At 43.7% G+C, this 22,044-nt stretch overlaps 2 pseudogenes; one reads left to right on the top strand and one right to left on the bottom strand.

The window, feature by feature from the left end:
- Nucleotides 1-1,650: 1,650 nt before the first annotated feature.
- Nucleotides 1,651-2,331, bottom strand: LOC115292841 (annotated as a pseudogene).
- Nucleotides 2,332-13,599: 11,268 nt separating this feature from the next.
- On the top strand, nucleotides 13,600-16,519 carry LOC115291253 (annotated as a pseudogene).
- Nucleotides 16,520-22,044: the final 5,525 nt, after the last annotated feature.

Below are 22,044 nucleotides of genomic sequence, written 5' to 3'. Positions count from 1 at the left end.
TCACAAACCCCAAATTAAGAGTTTGCATGTGCAAACTCTTTAGCCAGTCATGTTGAACTATGCTATGTTGAGCTAACTTTTAAGAAAGAAACTCTGGTGATGAGGGAGCATGGGCCAACACGAGGGCAAAACACAGACTGGCGCACACACACACACACACGCACGCACGCACACACACCCCTCAGGTGGAATATGTGTGATGTTCCTTAGACACTCCTGGTAACCCAAGAACAAAGGAAAGGGGTTTAAGTGTATGTGATGGTCATGTGGGAAACTAAGGCAAATGAAAAATTAAATTCCCTTTACTGCCTACAGTCCATTGACAAGTCCTTGAGACCAGCAGAGTGACTTCCCTCTAGGAGCTCGGCTACCCCAAGGATGACACTTTGCTGGGGGCAAAAGAGAATCTTAGCTTGACATTATCCCAACCTTGAGGATCCTATAAGTCTACTTCCTTTATCTCAACTTCTCCAGGATATATGCTGACAATCATACTCCAAGTTTATGCCCTCTCCCATATACATCTGAAGGGTCTCATGACTGAGGTTTTATTAAACAGTCTGGGGCACCTGGGTGGCTCAGTCGGTTAAGCCTCCTGCTTCGGCTCAGGTCAGATCTCACGTTTGTGGGTTCGAGCCCGCGTCAGGCTCTGTGCTGACAGCTAGCTCAGAGCCTGGAGCCTGCTTCCGGTTCTGTGTCTCCTTCTCTCTATGCCCCTCCCCCTCTCATGCTCTGTCTCTCTCTGTATCAAAAATAAATAAAACATTAAAAAAAATAAACAGTAATAAGTGGCATTTCCCTAGCAATAGCTAGCCCCTCAAGGTCCTGGAAACCTCGCTTCCAAAATACCTTACAGACTTACTCCATCTCTGTCTGACCGCCACCCAACTGAAGGGTATACAATGAGTTACCCCTCCCAACCCCAGGGCAGCTCTTCCTGCCCATGGGTCCTGTCCCCATGCTTTAATAAAATCACCCTTTTACAAAATTCTGTAGTTTATTACTGAAATACATGGTCGTACTTGTAAGATTCAATAGATGGAGGCAGAGACGAGAGGAAAGAGGGAAGCCAAGTTATGGAGCCAAGAAAGCCTTTACTGGGGTCCGCAGTCCCCGAGCGAGGTTCTGTGACTTGAGTAGGGGCTGAGTCAAGGAAGTCGCCCCCGTTTGGGAGGGGCGGGGGTTTTTATGGGTGAGGGCGTTTTGGGTTTGGTCTTGGGGGACAGATTACCAAGTAAGGGCATTTTAGGGTCGCAGCGGGACAGGATAGGTTGCCTGCTTCGTGGGGGTGGGGGAAAACTGGAGCTTCATGATTGGCTGTTTTCAAATGGGGCAGGACATTCCAGGTCTGCAGGTGAGGGGTGGGGGTCGTCAGTGCACGCTGTTCTCCAACCCCCAGAGAAATCGCCGCTGGGTCGCCATCTCAAGGTGACTCCCAAGGTGACTCTTACAGTACCCACACCACCCCACAATAAAAATCTTACTTAGATTCCCCATCTTTCCCCTCAGACCCCCAGCCAGCCCTGCACAAGTGCTCCAGGATTCTCTGCCCACTGGCCATTTTCGAGTGTGTCCATTGGGTAGCCAAGTGGAAACCACCTGGTGCCTTTGTGGAGAAAATGGAGGGGGTGACGGAGCCCCAGAAGGGGCTTATTTGAGGCCCTTGGCCACTTACTCATAAGCCAGCTCTATCTCATCATCTGGACGGGTGGAGGCAAACTCTTCCCGAGTATAGGCATTGTGCCAGTGTAGATGCACTTCGCGGACCACCTCTGGGATGGAGTTTTGGCAACGGGTAGCAGTCAGCCAGAGTGAGCTCATTGCCCTCCAGAAACTTCCTCTAAGAGATACCCTTATCCTCAGCACGGGTCTCATCCACTTCTTCAGGGAGGGGGGGATGTCCAGCGTTTGTTTAAAATTTTCAGGGTTTTCAGGAGCCCTTCTCCAGATTTTCATTGAGAGCTGGGTTCGAATTCTTGATGTAAGCGGAAAATTTGGCAAATACGTCCAGTCTAGCCAGGTGGGATCCAGGGTTCAGAGCTGCCAGCTTGGGGTACCTGGGAGGGCACAGCACTGCCTTCAGAAAATCTCCATCTTGTAGGTGTCCGCATGCACTTCAGTGCCATACAGTGAGAATGGGAGCTGCCCTCCTGGGCACGACTTCTGTACCGTCTCAGTCTGCCTCTGAGTTTCAACAGTAGTGACACTGAAGGTGACTCCCTTGCACCAGAGTACCGTGAACAGTCTGCGGGAGACGGGGCAGTTCCCAGTCCTGGCCTCATTACTGCCGGCCTTCACCAACAATTCAACCTGTGCTTCTTCTTCAGCCATGGCTGCGACCAGGACCCAGAAGCAGCCGGTGCTGGGGAAACTCTAAAATCTCCTTTTTGTACCCAAGATGTCTTCAAGAATTCTTTCTTGACCGTCAGCTCTGGACCACCTCACCATCACCCCAAAACTTCATCACTGGTGCCTTGTATACCTTTCTTCTCACCAGTGGTCTCACTGCTGTACAAGAGTCATCTCATTTCTACATATTTCTGAGTGGGAATTGCAGAGAGTCATGTTTTTGCTTGGCTTGCTGCAATGCAAAGAATCACAAAGAAATGCAAAGACTTCTCATAAAGGTGGATTTTTCACTGCTCTATAAAGATGACTAAAAAAACAAAACAAAATGAAACAATGCACAGATGAGCAAGAACAAGCATTCAGAGAACTGTGACAGCTATGGGGCCAGAGAGGAGTTAGTTGTTTTGTCTGAAAAATAAAATTTCTGGAGGAAGTTTGCCTAACATCACAAAGCCTCTGAGCCAAAGTACCAGAAGTGAAACCCAGGGTTCTGAGCTCCTAAAAATAAAAATATTTTTTTCTCTCTCTCTCTTTCCTTCCTCCTTTCTTTCCTGCTTTCCTTCTTTTCTTTCTTTCTTTCTTTCTTTCTTTCTTGGGAGAGAGAGAGAGAGCTGGTGCAGAAGCGGGGGCAGACAGAGGGAGAAAGAGAGAATCTTAGCAGGCTCCACCCTGGGCATAGAGCCAGACTCAGGGCTCAACCTCACCACTGTGAAATCATGACCTGAGCTGAAATCAAGAGTCAGATGCTTACCTGACTGAGCTACCCAGGTGCCCCAGAGGTCTATTTTCAAGTTACTCTGGAAACAGACCTCCAGAAGCTGTGGGGAAACACTATTGCACCTTATTCTCACACATCCATGAAACTCCCCCTTCAGCCTGTATCTCAGGTTGGCCCAAGAGCAATCAACCACAAGTAGGGTGGTTGGAAACTTCCCTCAAAAATGAGGAACTTCAAAATTGAGGAGTCTATGTTTGTTGTTCCAGGACAATTGTGCTTTATTCTGCCCCAAACAAACCTTATGCAACCCTAAACGCAGAAAATAACAAGTGTTGATGAGGAAGTGGATAAACTGGAAACTTTGTGTATTGTTGATAGGAACGTAAATGTTACAGGTGCTGTGTAAAACAGTATGGCAGTTACCATATGATCCAGAAATCCCACTTCCATGGATATACCCCAAAGAATTGAAAGCAGTGTCTCAAAGAGATATTTTCACATTCATGTTTATAGCAGCATTATTTCCAATATATAAAATGTAGGAACAACCCAAGTGTCCATTGATGAATGAATGGATAAACAGACTGGTATATACAGAAAATGGAATATTATTTACCTTAAAAAGAAATTCTGTTACATGTTATAACATGGATAAACTTTTGGAACATTATGCTATGTGAAATAAGACAGTTACAAAAAGACAAATACTGTATGATCCCCCCTTTTTTCCAAAGTTTATTTTTTTTTAGTAATCTCTACACCCAACATGGAACTCAAACTCAGAACCCTGAGATTAAGAGTCACATGCTCCTCTGACTGAGCCACCCAAGGGCCCTGTATGATCCCCCTTATATGAGGTATCCAGAGTAGTTAAATTTAGGTGACTTGGCTGACTCAGTCAGTGGAATGTGTGACTCTTGATCTTGGAGTTGTAAGTGTGAGCCCCACATTGGGTATAGAGATTACATGAAATGAAATGAAATAAAATAAAATCTTAAAAAAAACACAAAGTAGTCAAATTCACAGAAACAGAAAGTTGAATGGTGGTTACCAGGGGGAAGGGAAAATGAGGATTTGCTCTTTGTGGGTACAGAGTTTCAATTTTGTAAGATGAAAAAGTTTTGGTGATTGGTTGCACAATAATGTAAATATACTTAATACTCCTGAAATGTACAATGAAAAATAGCTAGGATAGTATGGGGCGCCTGGGTAGTTCAGTCTGTTAAATGTCCAACTTCAGCTCAGGTCATGATCTCCTGGGCTGTGGGTTTGAGCCCCATGTCAGGCTCTGTGCTGACAACTCAATGCCTGGAGCCTGATTTAGAGTCTATGTCTCCCCCCACCCCCCTGCCCTTCCCCCACTCTTTCTTGTTCTCTCTCTCAAAAATAAACATGAATAAAATGGGTAGGATGGCAGATTTTATGATCTGTGTTTTTTACAATTAAAAAAATATAAAACACTGACACTAATATAACTTGTATTTCAACTATACTTTAAAAAAATAAGCAAAATATTGAGGTGGCTGCATGGTTCAGTTGGTTAAGCATCCAACTCTTGGTTTCAGAGCAGGTCTTGATCTCACAGTTCATGAGATCGAGCCTCCTGCTTAGGATTCTTTCTACCTCTCTCTGTTCTTCCCCCTTCTTGTGTGTGCACACACATGTTCTTTCTATCTCTCTCCAATAATAAATAAATGAACTTTTTAGAAAAGTGAAATATTTAATGGGGCACCTGGGTGGCTCTACTGATTAAGCATCTGGTGCTTGATTTCAGCTGAGGTTATGATCTCACAGTTCTTGAGTTCAAGCCCTGCATTGGGTTAGGGATTGACAGTGCAGTGCCTGCTTGGGATTCTTTCTCTCTCTCTCTCTCTCTCTCTCTCTCTCTCTCTCCTTCTTTCTCTGCCCCTCTTACACTCTCTTTCTCAAAATAAATAAATAAACTTTAAAAAGTAAAATATTTAAAACACTAAGTGAACAGATTTAAAAGCAAATTAGATATAATTAAAAAGCAAGTTAATAAACTAGAAGATAGATCTGTAGGTATTATTCAGAATATAATACAGAGAAACAAAGAGATGTTAGGAAATATGAACGATGCAAGGAGAAGGTCTAACATACTGACAAGTGGCTTCTAGAATAAAAGAATGAAGAAAATAGAAAAGAGACATTATCAATGACAAAATGCCTGAGAAATTTCCCAGAACTGATGAAAAATATGAATCCTCTGATTCAGAAATTAGTATGAATCACAGGAATAAATAGAAATTAAAAAATTAAAATAAATTCACCTTACACGGTTTTTAGGGAATCTGTGGAAGATCAAAGACAGGGATATGAGATTAAAAGTATCCAGAGAGCAAACCAGATGAACAACCAATGACTGACTCACTGAATGGGTAAACAAACATTTTACATCAATATGTGGACTATCCAGAGCTAAAAAGAGATAAGCTATCAAGTCATAAAAAGATATGGAGGAAACTTAAATGTGCATCACTAAGTGAAAGAAACCAACCTTGAAAAGGCTACAAACATATTGTTTGATTCCAAGCATATGACAGTCTGGAAAAATGCAAAAAAATTCTGCAAAACTATGGAGATAGAAAAAAGATCAGTGCTGGCAGGTGTTATTGAGGGAGATGGATGCATAGGTGGGGCACAGGATTTTTAGGAGAGTGAAACTCTTCTGTATGGTCCTCTCATGATGGGTTCATAGTATTTATACATTTTTCCAAGCCCATAGAATGGACAACACCAAGAATGAATCCACTCTGAGCGATAATAATGTTAATACAGGTTCATTGTTTGTAACAAATCAATCACTCTGGTTGAGGATAATTTTTTTTTTAGAGAATCTTTTTAAAAATTTTTTACTTTTTATTTTTTATTTTTTGAGAGACAGAAATAGCATGAGCAGGGGAGGGGCAGAGAGAGAAACACAGAATCAAAAACAGGCTTCAGGCTCTGAGCTGTCAGCACAGAGCTCAATGTGGGGCTTGAACCCATGAGCCATGAAATCATGACCTGAGCTGAAGTCAGACGCCCAACCGAGTGAGCCACACAGGCGCCCAGAGAATCTCTTTAAAAAAAAAAAATAATTTATTGTCGAATTAGCTAACATACAGTGTACACAGTGCACTCTGGCTTCAGAAGTAGATTCCCATGATTCATCACTTACATACAACACCCAGTGCTCATACCAACAAGTGCCCTCCTCAATGCCCATCTCCCAATTTCCCCTCCCCACCCCCAATCAACCCTCAGTTTGTTAGAGAGAGAGAGAATCATAAGCAGACTGCGTGGTCAGCCTGGAGACTGACATCGGGGCTCCATCCCATGACGCTGGGATTATGACCTGAGCTGAAATCAAGAGTCAGATGCTCAACTAACTGAGCCACATAGGCACCCACAAATTTATCACTCCAGTATAGGATGTTGACAGAGTTTGTATTTAGGTGTCAGGGGGTCTTTTAGGGTTCCCAGACCCAACATGTAGGGGTTTACTCCACAAAACACTAGGCTTACAAGCAGGATACAAGCAGGGTGTCCCAAAATTTAACTCAACTCTGACACTACTTACCCAGAGATAGCATCAGGTTCCGCAGGCTAAGGGTTTAGTTCTACAGGATTGCCCCCTCATTTCCCACTTCAGACACCAGTCACAATCCCCACACCAATGCCTGTGCTTTTGACCTACTAGCTACACACTGGAAATTTCAACAACCTCCTCCTTAGGCTGGGTCAATTTACTTAAGTGGCTCACAGAACTCAGGGAAACACTTATGTTTTCTATTAAAGGAAATGATAAAGAAAAAGATATAATAAAGGATATGAATCAACAGCCAGATGGAGAGATACATACGCCAAGTTCCCCCAGAATATAATACAGAGAAACAAAGAGATGTCCTTGTGGAGCTTGGGGTCTGACCTGGTGCTTTGTGGAAATGTATGGCTCCTAAAGCGTGAAAGCTCTCTGGAAGAAAAAGAGCAGAAAGCTCTCCTCTTGGGTTTTTGTGAAGGTCTTTTACATAATCATGATTGACTAAGTCATTGGCCATTGGTTGAATCAACCGCTAACTTCTCTCACCTCTGTGAAAAGGGTGGAACTGAAAGTTACAACCATTTAATCACCTGGTGCGTCCATCCGGCAATCAGACCCCACCCTTGGGCGGGGTCCAAAAGTCACCTTCAATAATAAGACACACATTTCACTTTTATGGCTCTGAAGCATTTTCAGGAACTATAGGGGGAGAACAAATATACCTAGGAAATGTATATTATGAAGAGCAAATATATCTGAGAAGTTTATGATCAAATACATACTTCTTATAAATCATTATATCATACCAGGAAATAGGAGCTTTCTGTATTCTCTACTCAATTTTGCTGTGAATCTAAAACTACTCTAAAAAAAATCTATTTAAAGAAAACCCCAAATGAAAAAAAAAACCACCCAAACATCTAGAGAGAAAAAAAACAAATGGCCAACAAAAAAACAATAATTACACTGTCAGCAAACATCTCAAAACAAAACAAGAGATCTATTTATTTTTATTTATTTATTTATTTATTTATTTATTTATTTATTTCTGAGAGAGAGTCCATGCACGAACAGGGGAAGGGCAGAGAGAGAGAAGGGGACAGAGGATCTGAAGTGGGCTCTGTGCTGACAGCAGAGAGCCCAATGTGGGGCTGGAATTCATGAACTGGGAGATCATGGCCTGAGTGGAAGTTGGAAGGTTAATTGACTGAGTTACCCAGGTATCCCTTTAAATTTTCTTCAGTAATCTCTATACCCAACATGTGGCTTGAACTCATGACCCTGAGATTAAGAGTCACATGCTTTTCTGGGGCGCCTGGGGGGCTCAGTTGGCTAAGCGTCAGACTTCGGCTCAGGTCATAATCTTATGGTTTGTGGGCTCCAGCCCTGCGTCAGGCTCTGTGCTGACATCTGGGAGCCTGGAGGCTGCATCAGATTCTGTGTCTCCCTCTCTGTCTGTCCCTTCCCCACTCATCTCTGTTTGTCTCTCTCTCTCAAAAATAAATAAACATTAAAAAAAAAATAGTCACATTCATTTCCAACTGAGCCATCCAGGTCCCCCACAACAAATTTTAAAAAATAAAAAAATATACATAACCAGAAACTTAAGGTTGGTTATTGCTATATATGGTCTTGCTCTATTCTCTACTCCCTTTTCCCTACCCAATTTCTGTTTGTTTTCATTAATACCTATGGAAGCTTTTATTTTGTAAATAGGAAAAGTATAGGTAGGAAAAAAGTTTATTGAGAGAGGAAAGGGTATTTGGATTTTAGTAGTCATACTGACCTTGTGAGGGACAAGATTTAGAAAGGCCGTTGGTGGATTTTCATTTTTGGGGGGGTAAGATTATTTCCACATTAGTCTTTATGGGTTAGACTTGAAAAAAACTTGATGGTGCCCAAATGTATAGGAGCTTGGAAGCTCTGAAGGATATTTGGATACATTATCTCATTTAGTCTCTGGAAAGGGTGACTCTCCAACTCTGTCAGGCAGTTTCAATCACAATATTTCTAGATATCTTGCTTAATCTTGTACTTCCTGATATTTACTGGCTGAAATTCTGTAGGATTCTCTAATTCCAATGTTTCTTTTTATTTATGAACAGAGAAAGGCAAGGTAAGGTTTTGAAAATTTTTACTCATATAGCCTGGACCTTTCTCGGGAATTTGGACTGCTGTCTGAATGTAACCGCTGGAATGTCTAAATAAATATCTCAAACTTAATATGTCCCCAAATTAAGCTCTTGGTTTAGTTCTTTCAATTTACTGGTCTTGCAGTCTTTCCTATTGCAGAGAATGGCAATACAGAAGCATAGGCCCTCTTATGGATGCGTAGGCCAAAAACTTGGAAGCATCCTTCTCTTTTGAGGCTGGGGGGTGGGCGGTGGTGGGCAGAGAGAGAGAGAGAGAGAGAGAGAGAGAGAGAATCCCAGGCAGGCTCTGCACTGACACTGGGCTCCATTTCACAAACTGTGAGATCATGACCTGAGCCGAAATCGAGAGTCAGACACTTAACCAACTGAGCCACCCAGGTGCCTCTCTATTCTTCTTTATTTTTATTTTATTTAAAAAAAATTTTTAAACATTTATTCATTTTTGAGAGAGAGATAGAGTGTGAGTTGGGAAGGGGCAGAGAGAGAGGGAGACACAGAATCCAAAGCAGGCTCTGGGCTCTGTGCTGGCTCAAACCCACAAACTGTGAGATCATGACCTGAGTCGAAGTCGGATGCTTAACCAACTGAGCCACCCAGGCGCCCCTCTACTCTTCCTTAAACAAAATTTTTTTTTACTTAAGTAAACTCTATAGCCAATGTGGGGCTCAAATTCATGACCCTGAGCTCAAGAGTTGTATGCTCCACAGACTGAGCCAGCCTGGCGCCCCATGAATCCTTCCCTTTTTCTGTACAGCTCGTGCATAGTCCATTAGGGAATCTTGTTCACTCTACCATTCAAGATATATCTACCATCCAACCACTTCTCATTACCTCCTTAGTGGTCCAAGTTTCCATTATCTTTCACTTGGATCACTGACTGTCATGGCCTCTTTATTTTTTATTTAAAAAAATTTTTTTAATGTTTTTATTTATTTTTGAGAGAGAGAAACAGCGTGAGCAGGGGAGGGTCAGAGAGAGAGGGAGACTCAGAATCTGAAGACAGGCTCCAGACTCTGAGCTGTCAGCACAGAGCCTGACACGGGGCCCGAATCCATAAACCGTGAGATCATGACCTGAGCCGAAGTCCGACGCTTAACCGACTAAGCCACCCAGGCGCCCCTGTCATGGCCTCTTTAATAATAATTGGTTGAAGCTCAATAAAGACATATTGAGTGAATAAATGAAGCAATGCTCAGGTATGGATTATCATTGGCTCTCCGGTGATTCATGGTTAAATTTGTGATCCCTTGCCATATTTTGGAGAGAGAGTGGGAAGAAGTAATATTTGGGCAGCAAGTTCTGTGAGATTTTAGAGGAGACAATTGGGAAAATTATAACAAACCATGAAAATTACAGGTAAGAGTTAGTGGAATTGGGACTCTGAGTGGGACTCAGGTCACTGAGTGCCCCATCCCTGCTGTTGGGATTGCCCATTCTTTGCCTGTGTAGAGACTGGCTGGATACCCTGCTTCCTTCTGGCGACCAGTCCAACCTGGGATCCTGTGAGGCGATCTCTAGGAAGCCCAGAAAGATGAACGATCTTTGCTGAAGACCAGGTGAAGAGAGCAGCTTTCCTTCTCAGCTCTGGCGGTGCTGCATCCTATGGAAGGAGAGAGTTGAGTGGAGTGGGCAATCTCCTCCAACTGCGTCTGGAGAACAAAGGGAAGAAAGGTAAGGAAAAAGGTGAGGAAGGAAAGGTAAGGAAGGCATGTAGGTGTGGTCTTTCTTCTCCTCCAGGGACACCCTTTACCCCTCCTTCTCCCTCTCCCCACAGGAGATCCAGCAGCTGCTTCTAGGTCTTTTCTTGCTTTGAGAGGCCTTCCAGAAGCTCATTGTTCTTTCCCCTCTTTTTTTAGTCATTCTTTGAGTGAACACCTAAAGCCTGGTTCCCTCCACTTGGTCACTCAAGAGCTCCTCTCCAGACTGGCTAATGGAGTATGGTTTGGGGAAAGTGCCTGGCTGGGTCCCCTACATGTTGAGTTCAATTTCCTCCTTTGGGTGTGTTTCAGCTTCCAACCAGGATGTTTGCCACAGCAATTAGAACAACCACACTGCATGGAGGTTCTTAAAGCTACATAGGCAAACAAAACCCAGAAAGGAATTCTTAAGAAAAGCCAAGTAGTTATCAGAATTTCCACTCTCGTCAGACCCAGAAGCTCTGTACTAGCCTACCCATAGCTGCTGAGTGAGAATTATTTAACCAGCTTGAATTCCTTCTCTAACCGCGTCGAAATCCGACATCCTGAGGGAAAGGGACGTCTCCCCCACCACTGCCCTGCTCTTCCCCAAGCCTTCCCCATCCAGCCAGTAGCATTGTTCTTCGCCTGGCTGCTTGAGAGAAAAACCTAGAAGTTTGTCTTTGTTTTTCCTTATCCCTCACTTCTCATCATTTCCAGCAGGAAGGCCTGTTGCCTCTGTGGAGGCATGGTGAGTGAGACTCTGTACCGTGTGGCTCCAGCCGCTGTCTCCAGTCACACGTCTGCTGAGCTCTCCCTCAGCCCGTGGCTTTGTCTGTTCCTTCAATGGTCTCAGCACCACAGTTGCTGTTGGCAATGCTTAAAATGCTCCGTGAGGATTTCCTCTGGCTAGCTCCTTAGGATTTAGGCCTCAGGCTAGTACTATTGCTCTATAATGAAACCTGCCAAAACGAAGTGGCTTCAAAACAGAAGTCATTTATTTTGCTTATATATCAGTCATTTGGGCTTGGCTTGATGGGAAAGATGCATTTTTTGTTCCGAGCAGCATGAGCTGGGCCAAATCACCAGAGAACTGGGGATCTGCTTCTAAGGTGGCTTACTCACGTGACTGGCAGCGTGCAGGCTTGGAGGGCTTTGGTTGTTCCTGTGGCTTGATTTCTAGAAAAGTGTCCCAAAAGACTCAGATGGAAGCTGTATTGTCTTTCACTTTTTTTCAAGTTTATTTATTTTGAATTTTTTACATGTTTATTTATTTCTGAGAGACAGAGAGACAGTGTGATCAGGGGAAGGACAGACAGACAAGGATACACAGACTCCTAAGCAGGCTCCAGGCTCTGAGCTGTCAGCACAGAGCCCTATGCAGGGCTTGAACTCATGAACCACGAGATCATGACCTGAGCTGAAGTCGGACGCTCAACCGACTGAGCCACCCAAGTGCCCCTATTTATTTATTTTGAGAGAAGGAAAGAGAGAGACAGAGCTTAAGCATGTATGAATTGGGGAGGGGCAGAAAGAGAGAGAGGGGAGAGAGGCTCCCAAGCAGGCTCCACACTGTCAGTGCAGAACCTGATATGGGGCTGGATTTCACAAACCCTGAGTCATGACCTGAGCCAAAATCAAGAGTTGGACTCTTAACTGACTGAGCCACCCAGGCGCCCCAGCTGTATTGTCTTTCATGACAAAAGTCACATAGCATCACTTGGTTGACTTTATTAGTCGAGCAAGTCAAAAGACCTGTCCAAGGATGCCTGGGTGGCTCAGTCAGCTAAGTGTCTGACTTCAGCTCAGGTCATGATCTCACAGTTTGGGTGTTCAAGCCCCCCATCAGGCTATCAGCACAGAGCCTGCTGTGGACCCTCTGTCCCTTCTCTCTCTGCTCCTCTCCAGCTCGTGCTCTTTCTCTCAAAAATAAACAAACATTAAAAAAAAAGACCTGTCCAACTTCAAGTGGAGGAAACATGGACCCTACCTCTTGAAGAGGGAGTCTCAAGGTTTACAGAAATGGAAATATTGCTTTTCTGGATAATTCTGGGTATTGCTTTCTGCCACAGCTACATCCTCAGAGTGACTGTCACTGACCACCCTGTGTAATTTAGCTCTTCTTCCCCACTCCAGATGTCATTATCACTTGAGCCTCTGGTTCCCTCATACCTACCATCTACCATTATGTCAAATTATATTGTCTTTTTATTTATTTGCTCGCTTTCAGCCTTACACAAGAATATAAATCCTTTGAGAGCAAGAGCCTTGCATGAAGGGAGGCCAGATGGGAAGCTGGTGCACTAAGCCCCGGAAGTTGCAGTCAGAGAGGTGACGGCTGTTTAGAGATAATGTAAGGTTGGAGATGGTGGTCTTTGGAGACTGACTGACTATAGGGGATGAGGGGAGAAAGGAGGACGTCGGATGGAGAAAGGGTTCGGGACTGAGGGAGAGCATAGCTCAGCCATGCTGAGACCTGCACTACTGGAGGGGTGAAAGGGTGTTATATGTGTGGGGAGGCTGGCTAGATGCATCCTGAATCCCTTTCCTCATTTCTCCAAGCTTCCAGCCACATTTCCCAGCCCGCCTGCAGTTAGGTGGGGGGCAGGTGAAACTATGGTTAAAGAAATGCAAGTGGAAGCTGATGTGGACCACTTTCTGGGGTGGCCTATTATAAGCCGCCGTGCAAGATTGTGCATGTCCTCTTTCCTTTCCTTATAGGAGGTGTGGTAACGGTGGTGGCCTCACAGATGGGGCAGGCCTGGGCTCCTGAAAGACTCTGGAGGAGAGAACTGCTCCCTCACAAATTTTTTCTTTCATGACCCAGAATTTTTGAAGAGACAAGGGCAGCTGTACTGTGTCCTCCAGTTGGGATTTATCTCAACGTTTCTTCATGTTGTTATTTAATGTCTTCCTCTATTCTTTGTATTTTCTGTCAACTGAAAGTCAGCTCGACAGCTTAATTAGATTCAGGTTAACTTTTCTGGTAAGAAATATTTCAAAGATAATGTACTTTTATATTGATTCTTACAAGACGGACATCAATGTTAGGTTGTCCCACCTCTGGCGATGTTATGTTTGAAGACTGAGTTTAGATGGTGTTTGCTAGAGTTCTCCATTGTAAAGGCATTTCCCCCTTTTGCATTTCATATGTAAGCTATGGGGTAACCCTTGGTCACCATTCTAACATCCTGTTCCTGACCAACACATCATGTAATCTTTCTAGCATCTGTTGTGGTTTATTCCCTCAGTTGTTTATATTTACTATTTTTCTAGCATTTGTTCAGCAATTTTCTATGTGCTGGGCATTCTCTTACAGTTCTACCTGTATTTTCTCTCTTTCACTCTTTCTCCCTTCCTTCCTTCCTTTCTTTCCTTCTTTCTTTCTTATCTCTACACTCAGCGTGGGACTTGAACTCACCACCCTGAGATCAAGAGTTGCATGCTCTGCCAACTGAGGCAGCCAGGTACACCTATATTTTCTTTTCTAATTGTCACAGTAATAGAGGTAATGAGATAACTTTATTTTATAAGTGAGGAAGTTGTGAAATGGAGAAGGTGTGTTAGTTTTCTACTGCTACTATCATAAAACACCACAAGCTCAGTGACTTAAAACTGCAGAAATTTATCTTAGAGTTCTGGAGGTCAGAGGTTTGAAAGACGTCTCACTGGACTGAAATTAAGGTGTAAGTGAGGCTGCTTTCCTCCGGAGGGCTTTAAGGAAAAATCTATTTCTTTGCAGCTTTTATTTTTTTATTATAATTTTTTAAAGTTTATTTATCTGACAGAGAGAGAGAGAGAGAGACAGACAGACAGAGAGAGAGACAGAGACACAGAGTAACGTGCAAGTGAAAGAGGGGCAGAGAGAGAGAGGGAGAAAGAAAGAATCCCAAGGAGGCTCTGTGTACTGTCAGTACAGAGCCCAATGCAGAGCTTGAACTCTTGAACTATGAGATCATGATCTGAGCCAAAGTAGGACATTTAACAGACTGAGCCACCCAGGCACATTTTCCTTCCAGTGTTTTTTTTTTTTTAATGTTTTTTATTTATTTTTGAGAGACAGAGAGAGACAGCGCCAGCAGGGGAGGGTCAGAGAGAGAGGGAGACACAGAATCTGAAGCAGGCTCCAGGCTCTGAGCTGTCAGCACAGAGCCCGATGTGGGGCTCAAACTCATGAATTGCAAGATCATGACTTGCACCGAAGTCAGATACCCAACCAACAGAGCTCTCAGGCGCCCCGTCTCTCTGAAGTCTCTAGAGAAGCTGATCTGCACCCTCTCCTAGCCTCCGGCGCTGCTGGCCATCCTCGGGGTTCTTTGGTTTGTTATGCAGCATTCTGGTGTGCCTGCCTCCACTGGCCCGGGGGTTCATCCCCGTTGTCTTTGTCTTGTCCCTTGGTTATAAGAACACCAACTGTATGGGATTGGGGCCCACCCTAGGGGGCTCATCTTAACTTGATCCCATCTGAGATGACTTTCCAAGTAAGGTCACAAGTACCACTGTTTAGGACTTTGACATAAATTATTTGGAATTCTTCTGTTTAGGAGAGTTATCACTTTACCTTATTCATCTATTTATTTATTTAATCATTTATATACATGAGTATGAGTTGACATTTGCTATGTTTATTTATTAACTTCAGAAGTCATTTTGGGATTTTCTACATAGATAGTCATGTCACTTGTAACTCCTTCCCAATCTTCATATCTTTTTGTTTGTTTGTTTTAATAAGCTCTAAGCCTAATATGGGGCTTGAACTCACAACCCTGGGATCAGTAGTCACTGGTAGTGGCATGCTCTACTACTGACTGAGCCTGCCAGGTGCCCCCAGTCTGCATATATTTTATTTCCTTTTCTTGCCTTATTGTAACTAGGACTCCTAGCACAAGGTGGACTAAGAGGGGTGAGATAATGGGGCTCCTGGGTGGCTCAGTGGATTAAGTGACAGACTCTTGATTTTGATTCAGCTGATCATCTCACTGTTCATGAGCTTGAGCCTCAGGTCTGCCTCTGCGCTGACAGCGGGGGGCCTACTTGGCTTTCTCTCTTTCCTGCTCTCTCTTTGCCCCTCCCCCACTCATGTGCGTGCATGTGCTCTCTCACTCTCTCTTCCAAAAATAAATAAATAAGCATTTAAAAATAAAAAGAGAGGCGAGAGAAGGACCATGTGCAGCATAGCCAGTGACGACAGCTCAGCACAGCTCAGCTCAGTGAACCAGATCCCAGTACAGAGGGGCAGGCTCCAGGAGCGGGAGATGCATTTACATATGAAGATTATCAGAACACTGCAAAATGGCCTCTGTGCCATACCAAGCCCTGACCTCAGGTGGCAGTGATCTGTGGTTCTGGGTTAGGAGGTCTGGCCAATTAAGTCAGGCCCAGATCTTCAACTACAGTGAGAGACCAAACTTTCCCCGAAGCACAGAGCCAGTCAAACGCCCATGTGTCTGGATTCCTGAACGGCAGATCCTGTGTGATGATGCAGGCGGGTTCCACAGGGATGAAGCCCACCCACTCTCAGTGGGGGTTCTCTGCCTGCTGGGCGTGGACACCCTGGTGGTCACCGATGCAGCTCCAAGTGTGAGGTTAGAGATGCCATGCTGATCTGTCATCGTATCAGCCTACCTGGTTTCTGTGCTTTGAGCCCTCTCAGAGGGCCCAGTGAGGAAAGGTTTGGCATTTGTTTCCCTGTCATGTCTGAGGCCCATGATTGGGACGTGAAGCGGAAACAAACAGGGGAGCAGACAAAGCTTCAGCAAGGCACGTATGTGATAGGGGCAGGCCCCACCGATGAGACTTGGCCGAGTCTCACCTGCTGCAGAAGCTGGGGGCAGACACTGTCGGCCTGAGCCCAGTACCAGAAGTCCCAGTTGCAAGGTGCTGTGGACTTCGAGTCTTTGGCGTCTCCCTCCTCACTAACCAAGTCCTCCTGGATTATGAAAGCCAGGGGACGATCACGAGGAAGTATTAGAGGCCGGGAAACAAGCCGTGCAGAAATTGGAAATTTGTCTCCTTTCTTATGGCTAGCATTCCACAGTCCTGGAGTGCTCTCGGCCTCTCCCTACTGGGATCCAGGTAGCTACTACCGACGTTGGCCCCTTGCTGGGGTCACACGCCTCTGCCCTTATGTAGGAGGAGAAAGAAGAGGAAGATCCCTTCCTTCCCCTTCCCCTTTTCTCCCGCAGACCCTGCTGCGCTGGCTCCTCTGTGCTCAGTTGTCTCAAAGCATTTTCACCTCTTCTTCCCCCAGAGCTAGAGCCCGAGCCCTCCCCTGGAGCTGTGTATATGGCCTGGGTGTGACTTGGGCTGTCAAACTTGGCCCAGTAGCTGCTGCTGTCTTTCTGAGATAATGTTTTCACATTCCTGGAGACTCAGTCTGCTTCCTCCCAAGCACTAGAGACCACATATGGGCCAGTCCAGTCCAATACTTCTTGGACTCCAATACTTCAATATATAGATATAGATATCTTTAAAGTTTATCTATTCATTTTGCGGGGGGTGGGGGGATGGTCAGTGAGAAAGGTGGACAGAGGCCTGGAGGCTTTGTGCTAACAGCACAGAGCCCAGTGCGGGGCTCAAAGTCATTAACTGTGACTTCATGACCTGAAGCTGAAGTTGGACGCCTAACTGACTGAGCCACTCAGGCAGATGAAATGAATAAAAGAATGGTGAGAGAGGGCATCCTTGACTTGTTCCCAATTTTAGGGGAAAAGCATCCAGTTTCTCACTATTAAGTATAGCATTAGCTCTAGGGATTTTTGCCCATTTGGACAATCTCATTTTTAAAAAATATTTATTTTAATTTCAATATGATTAACATACAGTGTCATATTAGTTTCAAGTGTACAGCAGAGTGATTCAACAATTCCATACGTCACCCAGTGCTCATCACAGCAAGTGCACTCCATAATCCCCATCACCTATTTCACCCATTCTCCTGCCACCTCCCTGCTGGTAATCATGTTTGCTTTCTACAGTTAAAGTCTGTTTCTTCTCTCTCTCTTTCCTGCTGCTAGTTTGTTTTGTTTCTTCAAATCCACAAATGAATGACATCATATAGTATTTCTCTTTCTTTGACTGACTTATTTGCTTAGCATTTTACTCTCTAGCTCCATCTGTGTTGTTGCAAATGATAAGATTTCATTCTATTTTATGGCCAAATCATATTCCATTGTATATGTATACTACGTATTCTTTATCAATTCATCAATCTATGGACACTTGGTCTGCAACCATATCTTGGCTATTATAAATGATGCTGCCATAAACATAAGGGTGCATATATCTCTTTGAATTGGTGTTTTTGTATTCTTTGGGTAATCACTCAGCAGTGATATTGCTGGATCATAGGGTAGTTCTATTTTTAACTTTTTGAGGAACCTCCAGATCGTTTTTCAGATTGGCTGCACCAGTTTACATTCCCATTAATAATGCATGAGGGTTCCTTTTCTCCACATCCTCCCCAACACTTGTTGTTTCTTGTATTGTTAATTTTAGCCATTCTGATAGATGTGAGGTGATATCTCATTGTGGTTGTGATTTGCACTTCCCTGATGATAATTGATGCTGAGTATCTTTTCATGTGCCTGTTGCCCAACTGCGTATGCCTGCTTTGAAGAAATGTCTGTTCATGTCTTCTGCCCATTTTTAAGTTGGATTACTTGGTTGTTTTGGTGTTGAGTTGTATAGTTCTTTATATATTTTGGATACTAGCCCTTCATTGACTATGTAATTTGCAAATATCATCTCTCATTCCATTCTGTAGGTTGCCTTTTAGTTTTGTTGAGTTTGTTGATCTTTGCTGGGCAGAAGCTTTTTATTTTGAGGTAGTCCCAATAGATAATTTTTGCTTTTGTTTCCCTTGCCTCAGGGGACCTATCTAGAAAGAAGTTGCCCTGGCCAATGCCAGACAAGTTACTGCCTGTGTTTTCTTCCCTTCTAGGATTTTAATGGTTTCCTGCCTCACATTTAGATGTTTAATTCATTTTTTTAAATGTTTTTTTTTATGTCTTTTATTTATTTTTGAGAGACAGAGAGACAGTGTGAGCAGGGGAGGGTCAGAGAGAGAGGGAGACAGCAGGCTCCAGGCTCTGAGCTAGCTGTCAGCACAGAGCCCGATGCAGGGCTCGAACCCATGAACAGTGAGATCATGACCTGAGCCGAAGCCGGTTGCTTAACCGACTGAGCCACCCAGGCGCCCCTGTTTAATTCATTTTGAGTTTATTTTTATGTATGGCATAAGAAGCTGATCCAGTTTCATTCTTGTCTGTGTTGATGTCCAGTTTTTTCCTGACACCATTTGTTGAAGAGACTGTCTTTTTCCCATTGGATATTCTTTCTTGCTTTGTTGAAGATGAATTGACTATATAATTGTGAATTTATTTTTGGGGTTTCTATTCATTTCTGTGGATCTATGTGTCCATTTTTGTGCCAGTACCATACTGTTGTCATTACTACAGCTTTGTAATAAAACTTGAAGTCCAGAATTGTGATGCCTCCAGTTTTGCTTTTCTTTTGCAAGATTGCTTTGGGGATTTGAGGTCTTTTGTGACTTTATACACATTTTAGGATTGTTGGGGTGCTTGGCTGGCTCAGTCGGAGGAACATGCAACTTTTGATCTCAGGATTGTGAGTTTGAGCTCCATGTTGGGTGTAGAGATTACTTAAAAATAAAATCTTCAAAAAAAATGTCAAGATTGTTTATTCTAGTACTGTGAAAAATGCTGTTGGTATTTTGACAGGTTGCACTGAATGTGTAGATTGCTTTGGGTAGAATTTACATTTTAACAATATTTGTTCTTCCATCCATGAGTGTGGAATATCCTTCTATATCTGTGGGTTGTCACAATCTGTTTTGTTTATTTTTATTTTTTATGTTTATTTAATTTTGAGAGGGAGAGAGAGGCAGAGCATGAGTGGGGGAGGGACAGAGAGAGAGGGAGACAGAATTTGAAGAGGCTCCAGGTTCTGAGCTGTCAGCACAGAGCCTGACACTGGGCTCCAACTCACAGACCATGAAATCATGACCTAAGCCAAAGTCAGATGCTTAACTGACTGAGCCACCCAGACACCCCACAATCTCTCTTTTTTAATCTGTGTATTTAGATGATTCACATATGAAAACTATTTGTAAAATATACTTTATTTTTTAGAGCAGATTTAGGCTTACAGCAAAATTGAGCAGAAAGTAGGAGAGTTCTTAGATATTTTCTCCCTGTTCGTGGCTTGTCTTCTGATTCTCTTGAGACAATTCACATTTAAAGTGATTACTGATTGGATTTATATTCACCAGGCTTGTAACTTTTTCCCATTTTTATTCTTGTTCTTCATTTCTTGTCTCCTCCCTTTCTTCTGCCTCCTCTGGTTTTAATTGAGAATTTTTGTATGATTCCATTTTCAACTTGATCTCTTTTTGAAGAAAAGTTTTGCTGTTATTAGTTACACTAGTGGTTCTCAACTGACAACGATTTTGCTCCCTACATGATATTTGGCAATTCCTGAGACATTTTTCATTGTCCTAACTGTGAGGTATTGCCAGTATTGGTAGGTAGGAGCTGGTGAACACCCTTTAATGCATACTACTGTCCTCCAGGGCAGAGAATGATCTGGTCCAAACTGTCAGGGGTTCCACACGTGCTCCCCTTTGTCCACTGTGGAAAAGCAGTTCTACTTCCTTCTGCTGATCGGATCAGTTGCCTTTTCCACAATGGCGACTCCTTCTCTCATTGGCAGGATGCTGGTGAGGAGCTGTAGCTTGTAGTTCAGTGGGAACTTGTGGTGTTCCTTGGCAAGAGCGTAGCCTGTTTGGGGACCAGAACCTTCCACCTTGCAGAGTCCAGAGTTGCAGGCATGGGAAGCACAAATTAGGTCATGGAGTGATGGCAAACGGGCCACTCCTGCTTCTCCTCTTTAGTTTCCAGACCCAGGAGGATGTTTTGTTCCCCTGTAGCTTACCTTCTTCTCCTGCTGAGCTGACCAATTGTCTCTTGGCCATCTGCACGCCAGTCTTGTGGCTCTTCAGGTCCGTCTCCTGTCTTCCACTTGGATTAGTTTTGCCTTTCAGGTTGCCATTAAACTCCTGCCACTGGGTCTCTGGTTTCCCCCTCTGGGAAGCTTCCCTGATTCCTAAGGCACTCAGGAAGCTCAGACCAGCACCTCAGACTTTCAGTCTTGTGCTATGGAATGCCTCTGCAGATCTTTACCGAGATAAAATGTCCTGAGACCATAACTTAAGAAGAATGGGGTAGACTTTTGGAGGAGCAATCCGTATTGCTGAGTTTATTTATCTAATTTTTGTAATTTTAATTCTTTGGTTAGAATGGGGTATTTTATAGGATATACTGAGAGGCCTGGTAGGACTGGTTGGTTTTTTGGTTGTTTTTGTTGTTTGTTTTGAAGTGCTCAAATGTTTGTTTCACAGTGCTCAAAGTTCAAAAGGCACAAACAATACTCAGTGAAGTGTTTCCCTTCTACCTATTTTCCAGCCACCCAATTCCCCTCCCCCCTTTTAAAAAATGTTTGTTTGTTTATTTCGAGAGAGAGAGAGACACACACACAGTGCCAGCAGGGGAGGGTCAGAGAGAGAGAGAAACACAGAATCTGAAGCAGGCTCCAGGCTCTGAGCTGTCAGCACAGAGCCCGACATGGGGCACGAACCCACCAACCGCAAGATCATGACCTGAACTGAAGTCGGCTGCTTAACCAACTGAGCCACCCAGGTGCCCCAATTAACTTGTGTTTTTGGCTTAGTTCATCTTGGGGATTTTTCCATATTGGCCCATACAGGTTTGCTTCATTAACTTTAATGTCTACACAATCTTTCATTGGATATATGCATCATAATTGAACTATTCCTCTGTTGACAGACATTTAGATTGTTTTCACCTTTCTTTTTTAAGTTTATTTATTTTGAGAGAGAGAGAATTCCAAGTAGGCTCTGCACACAGAGCCCAATGTGGGGCTTAATCCCACAAACCATAAGATCATGACCTGAGCCAAAATCAAGAGCCAGGTGGTTGATTGACTGAGCCCCCCTGGTGCCCCATGGTTGACAAGACTGCCACAAACCTTCTTGTTCATGGGTCTTCGTGCAAATGTGCAAGGATATCTTTATGGTAAGCTCTTAAAAGTAGAATTTCTGGGTCAAAAACTAGATGCATTTAAAAATTTTGATTGATCCTGACTGACTGTTCAGATAACAGGTCAAACTAGGTCTCATGGGCGGAACTGAGGCCCTAGAGCCAAGTCCTCCTCAGTCCTCCCATGACACATGTCCCAGCATTCCACAGGACTCACCACTTTCTGACATTTGGTCTGACTTGCTGATATGGGTCTCAAGATGTCTCTATTGGCAAAATCTTCCTAAAGTTATATTTTATTCTATAGAATAGACACATCACAATCTGCTTAGTCATGTCCCTATTGAGGGTGCACCAACATGGAGCTATGCAGATAACCTTATTGAGAGCTTTTGGTGAACAGGTCAACTTGTGCTTTTTGTCAAGTAGTTGCCTAAGCAAATAATAATAGCTAACATTTACTGAACACTTGCTATGAGCCAGGTACTGCTGTAAACCACTGTGATGTATTTTCTCAAAAACCCTG

The sequence above is a fragment of the Suricata suricatta genome, chromosome 5 (genome assembly GCF_006229205.1).
Source record: "Suricata suricatta isolate VVHF042 chromosome 5, meerkat_22Aug2017_6uvM2_HiC, whole genome shotgun sequence".
In the NCBI taxonomy this organism is placed as follows: domain Eukaryota; kingdom Metazoa; phylum Chordata; class Mammalia; order Carnivora; family Herpestidae; genus Suricata; species Suricata suricatta.
Note: the sequence above shows the minus strand (reverse complement) of the source record. Positions and strands in the feature narration are given on the sequence as shown.